The 10,529-nt window shown below is 35.0% G+C and overlaps 1 long non-coding RNA gene across 1 annotated transcript; it reads right to left on the bottom strand.

The window, feature by feature from the left end:
* Positions 1-1,349: 1,349 nt before the first annotated feature.
* LOC145822706 (uncharacterized) lies at positions 1,350-7,575 on the bottom strand. Its single transcript, XR_014364378.1, has 3 exons — positions 4,552-7,575; positions 2,166-2,253; positions 1,350-1,679 (listed from the first exon to the last, which is right to left on the bottom strand). It is a non-coding gene; the product is annotated as an uncharacterized LOC145822706 (long non-coding RNA).
* Positions 7,576-10,529: the final 2,954 nt, after the last annotated feature.

Here is a 10,529-nt window from a genome sequence, read left to right as displayed (position 1 = left end):
ATATGACAAGTTTTCTGAAAAAGATACTTTGCTATGCATACAGAAATAAATAAACCATATGTTCTCTTTATTGATAAATGCACGGATATGTATTATAATTCACGTTGAGCATTGAATTGTTATGTGCTATTATTCACTGAGCTTGACTCACTCTATTCTATGTTTGTTTCTGTAGGCACTCAACCTAGAGGTCAACCTTAACTTGTGGCTTTTGTTACCCAATTGTCAATCCCTGAGTACCTAAGCTCCTAGATGTTGATCGTTCAAGTTATGGAGTTTTGCTAAGTTTTTAATTTGTACCCTAAATGTCTGTTAAGATCGATGTATATGTATATGTATATGTACATAGCTGTCTTCAGATGCACGTCTCTGTATATTTATCTGCATTATGTAATTTGTGATCCTGGCATGGTAGTGGTAGCTCAATGGGTATTATGTTACGCTATTATATGTTAATATATGCTTCTGTTCAGGCCCCATAGGTTATATCCATCAGGTTTTATGTCCGTTTCTGAGGTGGTCATGCCCAAACTTTTAGGGGCGAGTTTGAGGTGTGACATTTTTGGTGACTAATAAAATTTTAGTAGCCAAAAATAATAAATTGCTAACCATTTTTTTAGTCGCCAAAAGCATTAAAGGAAAATTATCTACAACAGTTTCAGCGACTAAAATTTGTTGTTGCCAAAAGTTGAGAATTATTTTTTATGACTAAAATAGTAGTCGCCAAATAATTTTTTTATGTCATGTTAATGTTTTTTAGCTACTAAATATTTTAGTCGCCTAAAGTTTGAACTTTTCTCACTACTAAACTTTTAGTCGCCGAAAGTTTGATTTGTTTTTGGCCACCAACCCTTTAGTCGCCAAAAATGACTTGTTGTTCAGGTTATTTTTGTTTAGCTACTAAATAATTTAGTCACCTAATGTCTAATTTTTTTCAGCTACTAAAATTTTAGTAGCCTAAAGTTTGAATTGTTTTTATCTACTAAACCTTTAGTTGCCAATACATTTTGTAGTCTGTTTGCAATTTTGTAGCTACTAAACATTTTAGTCGCCGAAAGTGTGATTTGTTTTTTTGGCTACTAAACTTTTAGTTACTAAAAATATTTTCAATTTTTTTTTTTAGCTACTAACTATTTAGTCACCAAAAACAAAAATTTATGCTTTCTCTTCAAATTCTAATTTGTTTACAGCCTGTATGTATTTCGTGCAACCTGTACTACATCTATGAACAAACTAATACATATATTATCAATCATTCCACAATAGATCTGCATCCATTTCACTTCCAACCATCCAAAAATGTATAACTGTAAATGTAAAATTCCATGCAAACCATAGTCCAACTTGTACTATATAGTCCAAACTAAAATAATAATTCCATACAAAACATAATTGCAAAAGTTACAAAAATCAAGCCCTTTATGTACAAAAAATATGTATACTACCATGCGAAATGGCCATTTGTCGTGGTACAAGTTATCATTGTAATCTGTACCATGACAAAAGGAATTCTATATACCACACCAGTAATTATCAAGTCGATGCCAAAAAATATCTGTATGAGTAATAATAATCCACACAAAAAGTGGAGGACGACAAAATTATCTAGATTATACAAAAGTCAAAATTGTCCTCTATACACAAAAAATGAGTATCCACAAGTCCACGCCAAAAGCCATCTATAAAAAAAAAAATGCACACATCAGTATTCAGAAATGCATGCTTCAATGTAGCTATGTATTCATGTTTTTTAAAACTAACAGTAATGCATGACTGATAGTATTTTGGTGATGACTGTGATCTGTCCTGTGTACAACTTTTGTGTTTTTAATTTTTTTACTTTTAATCCAATTCCATGAACTATAGAAGACATATTAATGGAGTTGCTACTTTATTGTTCCATCACTTTTCTCTTCTTTCTCTCATGGAAAACAACTTTAGTATTTGATGATGTGGCCATATCACGAAAAACAGGTAATGTATCCATGCAATTGGATTGAAAAGTCTATGGAAGAATTTTGGAATTAGTCCATTGCATTTCAATTGATTGGTGATCAACCATGACAGATTCTGCTACTAGAATATTCTGCCTCTGTTTCTCTTCTCTGAACAAGCATACCTTTTATTTAATTTAAGGGAACATGGCATGGTTAATATTGACCTACCAATTCCTTGCCGCCTTCTTCTTTCTCTTACGTTGTAAGTTTATTTGTTCTTCCTTATCTTTCTCTTCTCCTGCACATCATTTGTGCCCTAATGAAGAAAGTTGTGCATTGGTTTAGGGGCTTGTTTTAAAAAAAATAAATTTAAATAACTTGCTTAAATAATAAAATAAGTAAATATATAACAAATCCGTAACATCCATACATTGGTTCGGGGGCTGTTTCGCATTTTCGCTCCCCCCAAAGCCCTTTTTGGACAAATGTGAAGGCGTTTTCGGCTCTAACTCTCAAACTACGCGTGCAAATTACATGTTGTCTATGGCCACAGGTTTTATTTCTCACGAGGATGATGCCTGTAACAGCCATACATTGGTTCGGGGGTTGTTTTGCATTTTCGCCCCCCGAAAACCCATTTTTGACTAACCTTAAGGCGTTTTCGACTCTAACTCTCAAACTACGCATGTGAATTACATGTTGTTTATGGCCACAGGTCCTATTTGTCACGAGGATGATGCCCGTAACACCTATTCATTAGTTCGGGGGCTGTTTTGCATTTTTGCCCCCCCCAAAAGTCCATTTTCGACTAAGTTCAAGGCATTTTTGGCTCTAACTCTTAAACTATGGGTGTGAATTACATGCCGTTTGTGGCTGTAGGTCCTATTTGTCACAAGGATGCTACTCGTGATAGCCATACATTGGTTTGGGGGCTGTTTTGTATTTTCACCCTCCAAAAGTCCTTTTTGGACTAAGTTTAAGTCGTTTTCGACTGTAACTCCCGATCTACGTGTCCTATTTATGTACTATTAGTTCTCACAAGTCATTTTTGGCATGAGGAAGTTGCCTATTATATCCCAATAGTGGTTGGGGGGTTATTTTGCATTTTCGCCCTCCGAACCCCATTTCTTTAGTAAGTTTAAGGCATTTTCGACTGTAACTCCCAATCTATGTGTCCTATTTATGTACCAGTAGTTGTCACAAGTCATTTTTGGGACGAGGAAGCTGCATGTTACATCCCAACAGTGGTTGGGGGCCTATTTTGCATTTTTGCCCCCCCAAATTCCCTTTTTTGACTAAGTTAAAGGTATTTTCGATTTAAACTTCCTTTCTACGTGTCTTATTTACGTACCATCAGTTCTCACAAGTCATTTTTGACACAAGGAAGCTGCCCATTATTATATTTAAGGGTTGTTTGGTTATCAGGAAAAGAAGGGGCCAGAAAGCACAATGAAGTAGCAATCTTTACAATTAATGTGTGGTACAAAACAATGAAGCAGAATGAAGCATAATGAGGTACAGAACAATGAAGGACAATGAGTGTTAATCAATTATATTGCAAAACTCAAAGATTTAACAATTAATATAGAAGCATGGGACAAAACTTTATTGACAGATTGATCAACAGTGGTTGAATCACATAAACTTCATTGACATAAACTACTGCTTTAATGTAGAAGCCTGAGACTTCACAGATTGAACAATTAATGTGATCAACAACTAATAAATGAAACTAAAATTCCAAGTATCACATAATAATACAACATAATATGAGGTACATAATATACACAATAGAACTAATTTTGATTTTTTTTGTTGGGCAAAATTCACTTTACCCCCTTAACAATTATAATTTGCTCTAAGTTCAACTTGGATCGATATCACTCGACCAATAGCAAAAGATGAAACCAACCTGATTCATGCCTAACATCATATAGATATAAATGTATCGTTGTTTTGGGAAAATGATCCTAAACTCAGAATTTTCAGGTATAGAGAAAAGTTTGGTGTCCACATAAATGCAAAATCTAGAATGAAAATTTTCCACATATTGATTTTTCTATTTCAAAAATATGATCCTAAACTCAGAATTTCGCAACAGTAGCAGGGGCTATTTTGAAAGGACGTTTAACCTTTGTTTTGATCCTAAACTCAGAATTACGCAATAGCAGCAAGGAAGGTGATGAGGAGGAGTATGAGGACGAGGGGGGATGGAGGGAGGGAGGTGGCAGATGGTGATAGGAGAAGTGGGTGGTTTAGGGTTAGGATTTTTTCCCTCTCATTTTCTCTTTCTGGATAAAAATGGAAGGTGGACGACTAACAGACCTAGTGAGAGGGGCAATCTTTACTTTCTACAGAAGTAGACTACTAGGAGAGCTGACCAAGAATGACATCAATCTAAAAGCAACAAATAAGTGGTGCTAAATTTTGTTATATAACTTTCTAAACACAATAAAGTGTTATTTATTCCCTTAAATACTAATGAACATGGAAAACAGGAAAAAAATAAATTTAATTGAAGAATGTTCCCTTAAGCTTATGAGATTTTGATGGTACAGGAAATTAATCTAGATATAATCAAATCTAAATCGTTGAGTAATATCTACCACTCTACCTGTTATAGCAAGAACAACCCCAACATTGTCACTTGTATAGCTCAAGCCCCCATTCTTTCTGGGGCTCTCAGCCCATAATGAGAATATCTGCAGAAGAAAATTGGATGCCAATGATACCCAATGAGAAAATTAGAGACAAAAAAGAAGAAATCAATCTAGTCAATGTATAGGAAGTAAAAAAAACACTTGCACAAATTATTACTTTGAAGATGACGCTAATATAACCTCTACTAGGCATTATTAAGATTTAGAGAAAGATAATAACTCTTGACAATTATTGATTATGACGTGCATGACATAACGTCTAATTAATAGTTCACTAATTTTTTTTTAAAAAAAAAAAGAAAAGAAAAGAAAAGAAAGCAAGCTAGAAAAAAACATTACATACTATATTAATCAACCTCGTATTATTCATTATCTTTCTTCCACAAAATGATTAAGTAGATGTGGGTGATGCTCCATGCATATAACTAGACTCGCCTTACTTAACATGATGACAACGAAACTATTTTCAAAGCTGTAGAAGACAACTAAATTCTTACCACTAAGAATCCAAAACTCGATTTAGCCTAACTGTATCATGTCATCAACTGGCTTACCTTTAGTTTATCCCTCATACATATTGCTAATCTGCCAACATTTGATTTGAAAATCACGAATTGATAAAACTGCAGTTATGAATATGAGAAAAACAAAATGCAAAACCCATACTCTTTCATGCACGAACATACAAATCACAAAATAAAAATGTTGGGGTTGAATTGGTCTGCTCCAAAGGCTAGGTTACATGGTCTTATGCCACTAGCTCTAACTACTAGTAGTCCAAAGCCACTTAGCAGGAAATTCATTTGCCATGGGGTTGGACCTTTGCATGAGGAGGACTCCTTTGATCCACAGTGGGGGGAGGGGGGGGGGGAGAGGGGGATGGAGGGTTGAAATTGCTGTTATCCATCGATTTTGTTAACTAATTCCTTTTTAACCAATTAGCATGGAACACTCCTGCTAACCTTTCTAATGCCCATCCACAAACCTAGCCCATGTGAATCTCTAAGATAATCTTGGCAGACCATCCTAATCCTTGCTGAATTTAATTAACAAATTATTATAAAAAAAATTAATTTAAAAAAAAGAAGAATAATTTAGAATCCCTAATGTCAAACTCATTCCCCACTTGATGTTACACAAACTCCCAAGTGGTGGGCACCAACACTTCACTTGCTCATCTACATGGAAATTTTAGCAAAATAGCTGATCTATGTATCAATTATCACATATTTGCTGTACTATTCAGGAGACAAAGGTTGAATCAAAATAAACATCTTGACACTACATAAGTTAAACCAAATGTCACATGGAAATACACTAGATAATACAAGCATTTGGTGCAAATAATTGAATTAGACAATATTCAAATAAACAATAATATGTTGTAGCACCAAGCTAATATGAATTGTCACCATACGCAGCAAGACTACAGTTCTCCGTAATAATTACGCACATCTTCCAAAATATCTATCATAAGACAATATTTCAAAACCAAGGATTCAAGGACACTGGTAGCAGGTTTCTAACCATGATTTAAACACATTGAATGAAGATCTATTGTGCATAAAATGAAAGGAAAGATAAGCAGCCCACAAGTAAAATATCAAATAGGTATATATCTTAATCATACATTTTCTATTTTGCTTAATAACTTTGTGTATGCACTCCAACAAGACTCTTTATTATTTATTGATTGAAACATATTAAATTATACTTGAACCAAAATGCAAGATACATCTCAACTAAGCACATGCCTTTGGATAGTAAATCTATTATATTCAGCAATATCAGCAAAATGTTTATGCTATAGAACTGAATTTGCAGAATCTATTAACAGTGTAATAACAGACACAAGAAGGAACACAACAACATGATTATTTCCCTCAAAAACTTGGTTAGAATAGCAAAACAGAGAGGAAGAATTTCTAATGGATTTTCACTGGCTTATAGAACACATAAGCACAAATAGGCTGATGTTTTTACAAAATTAACAAAAATTAACATTGTAACAATTCTCATTTAAATATTTACTAAGAGCTATTTTCCATAGTTATCAACAATTACTAAAGCAATGGAAAGAGCAAAATGCACCTCAGATGTCAATGGAAGTCGACGAACAAGAAGGTTCTAGATTGGCCAACGAGATACAAAATAGCATTAGGCAAATATTTTGGCTCTTAAAGTCTAAACTGTTTTTATTGGGTAAAAATTTATACTCTAAAGCCATGAACAGTTAATAGATGCCTCCATTTCAGAACTTATCTTGATAATTTTGATCTTCGTCTTTTTACGAAATGGTCTATTTGTGGACATTTCAGATCAAACCCAACTTCATACAAATACAAGGCAATTAAAATAAAAATGTTTAATCTCAGATCATTCCTTTTATACCACATTTAAAATAAACACTTGGTGCTTTCGATTATTTAGGAAAGGAAGGTTTGAAGAGGGGTTTTAAATATGGATTTCGTACATATGGAGGCAGAGACGGGAATAGTTGAGGAAACCATTTGCCCACTATATGAATGGCAGTGGTTGGGTTGATTTTGGGGTAGGTTTACGTGAAGGTATGCGGATGGAAGAAGAAAAAAACCCTAGAGGCCGAAGTTAGGGGAACAAAGTCTGAGATACAGAGATACATTGGGAGAGAGAGAGAGAGAGAGAGAGCATGGTAATTGAAAATGACGAAATCAAGTATGGAACTGCTATGGGAATTATTTTGTTTCAGTGTGAGAGTTGGGTCTAGGTTTTGTCCTTAGGTATTGGTTAAGGATGGTATTGCTTGTTATAGAATCGATGTGGAATAGGTTGAACTGAAACCTTATGTGTTATTGGTTGATTGTTTAATTATGTAATCAGATGAGGCTGAATGAGAAGAAATTGAGATGTACGTGTATGAAATGTGATTACGCTATATAGAGGTAACGCGATCCTTCAAGCTAACAACTGGTAAAGCAGGTTGATGTGTTATATAGAGGTAATGTGTTCCTTTCGGTTAGCACCCGGTAAAGTAGGTTGTGCTCTATAAAGGTAATGCGTTCCTTCCGACTAGCAACTGGTGAAGCAGGCAGACTTGGGGCTTGATGAGACCATGGTGGTGATGTGGGGCTTGATTACTAATGTGTGTATATCTATAGAGTTAATTGTTGATGAAAATGAGTATCAACAATATAGTTGGAGTTGTGTTATGAAATGGATATTGAATTTGAAACAATGCGATTACTGTTTGATGTGAGTAATATGAAAGTACAAAGGATTAATTGTGGATTGGTTCTAGAAATCTTTTTGAATTGAAAATAGTGAGTTACCAAGATCGGAAAATGGGTTTTCTTGATATGATAAAGAAGGATTCTTTTGAGAAAAGATATACTTATGTATGTATATTTGAATATAAAAAGTCACATTATATATATAAATATGACTTGTAGCATTCATGATCATATCTATTCATGTATTGTTATTGTTTAGAAGCATTGGGGTTCCTATTGAACATTCGTGTTCATCCCACGTTGTTGATTATTTTTCAGGTGTGAAGTTCGATAAATTTGTATAAGACTCAAAATCTTCTTGATCGTTGGTCATGGGGCCATTACCTTAGGTGGAATGCTATTTATTGTAAAGAGGATTAAACCCTTTTGTTTTGTTTTGTTTGATTTTTATTTTTTATTTTTTTAATATAATATTTTTTTGATTTAAATTGTTAGATGTAGCCTAAGGGCACTTGTAATTAATTGTATTGATCATGTCATCATTGTATATCTATACGAGATAGAGAACCTTAATTGTTTCATTTATTTTATGTTTACTTCATATCTTGGAAATGGACTTAATTAAAGAGTTAAGGTAATGGATTCGACTAATAAAATTTGGGGTAAATTATGCAAATGGTCCTTGTAACGCCCACAAAATAATAACATTAAACCCATCAAGTAAGACATGCATTGATATGTAAACGTTTCACATTCTTTCAATTATCAGAATTCCATTACATAAGTATTACATGCTAACAACAAAAGCAACTGCCCTATGGGCTTACAGCTTTCCAAGTTAACACTTGGTTACAACAAAAGAGTACTAACTCATTACACATTAAGCCCTTGGCTTGAATTTACATGTAATACATAAGAAAGTAAAACGACAAAAGTATGTCCGCCTCTAGCCTCCCAAGCTATGTCCTTGGAGGTGGCATGCTACCTGTACCTGAAAATGATATTCCCATATAGGGTGAGCCACAGCCCAGTAGAAATACACTAAACCAACCATGAACAATGACTAAAAGATTAGAAATTGATAGATGGTCAACACTGATACATTCACATAAATCACATATTTATGTCATACGACTTATAAGTCCAAGTTACTTCTCATTTTCCCTTTTTCAACAGATAGGCATATAAGCACTACCCACATGCTCAACAGATATGTATAACAACAATATCCACATTCTCAGATAAGCAAATAAGCTATATCCACATTCTACAACAGATATGTATAACAACGATGTCCACAGATAAGCATATAAGCTATATCCACATTCTACAACAGATATGTATAACAACAATATCCACAGATAAGCATATAAGCTATATCCACACTTCACAAAGATAAGCATATGAGCTCTATCTTCACTTCTCTAGACAAGCATATAAGCTGTATCTACGGAGTTCATCCCCTATCTTCTCCCAACACTATCCGGTTTAGAGGTACATCCCCTATCTTCCCCTAAACCGCGCAGTACATCCCCCATCTCCTCCTCTACACTTAACGTATACAAACACATTGGTTCTATATACCATCATTCAATACATACAGTTAATGTATCCAATCATCCGTCAAATTCCATGACACATTCCATTGATTAGTTTTTGTTTGCCTAATCATCATGCATTGTCTACAACAATCACGACTATCCTCCACCGATAGCCCAAAGCAGTTATTTCTAAACAGAAAATAAATGCACAATGGATAGTCAATCAACATTTCATTTCCTCATTTCTCACAATTAATTATCCCAATTAATCAAACAATGTAATTAGGTCGTTATCCATAATTACCATTTCAACCCTTAGGTCACATTTTCATCAATGATTCAACATTTATTCCATTTCTCTATGCCAAACATGCATCTAGGTTTATTATGAATAAAACCCCAACTTTTGTAAAATTGCACAAAAGCCCCAAACTTTCACAAATTACCAAACCAACCCCAACGTCTCAAAATACTAAAATTTAAAGACAAAATCCATAGAGAGGAGTAGGATATCCCTACCTCAAATTCGGAGTCCCAAAGGAGAAGACGACAAAACCCAACGTGCTCCAAAACCCGAGATTTTCAGATTAAAAAGTAGCCCTCGACGATCAACAACTTTTTTGTAAAGGCCAAAGGTGAGTAAATCACTCCTACTAGATCAAAACCTAGAGAGAAGGTAGAGTTCTAGAGTGAGAGGCTCAACAATGGTGATTTTGGAAAAGTAAGAGAGAGAAGAGAAAGTAAAAAGTGATTTGAAAAGTCACAATTTCGGGACTTAAACCCAGTCTCCCGCTCGAGCGTAAAACACCCCGCTCGAGCGTCACTCACAGACTCCCGCTCGAGCGTCCAAACTTCCGCTCGAGCGCCGGATGCACTCTCCCAGCATTTATACAGAACCAGGCCTCCGCTCGAGCTTCCAACTCTACGCTCGAGCGGCACTCAGACAACCCCGCTCGAGCGGCCAATCCCACGCTCGAGTGTACAACGCTGCACAGGAAAATACTGAATGGGTGTAATCTCCGCTCGAGCGCCAAAACCCCCGCTCGAGCGTACAGGCCAAAACCTGGGCAACTAGTTTTGGTTTCTAAACTCAACCAACCTGTAACAAACCTGCCCAACACATCCTATAACTCAATTACGAAGTAAAAAGGATGTAAACAAAATAATAAACAACTACCAACA

Source organism: Camellia sinensis, chromosome 3 (genome assembly GCF_055761805.1).
Source record: "Camellia sinensis isolate YWXY chromosome 3, ASM5576180v1, whole genome shotgun sequence".
Lineage (NCBI taxonomy): Eukaryota > Viridiplantae > Streptophyta > Magnoliopsida > Ericales > Theaceae > Camellia > Camellia sinensis.
The sequence above is the reverse complement of the archived record's forward strand: the minus strand, read 5'-3'. Positions and strand labels throughout refer to the sequence as shown.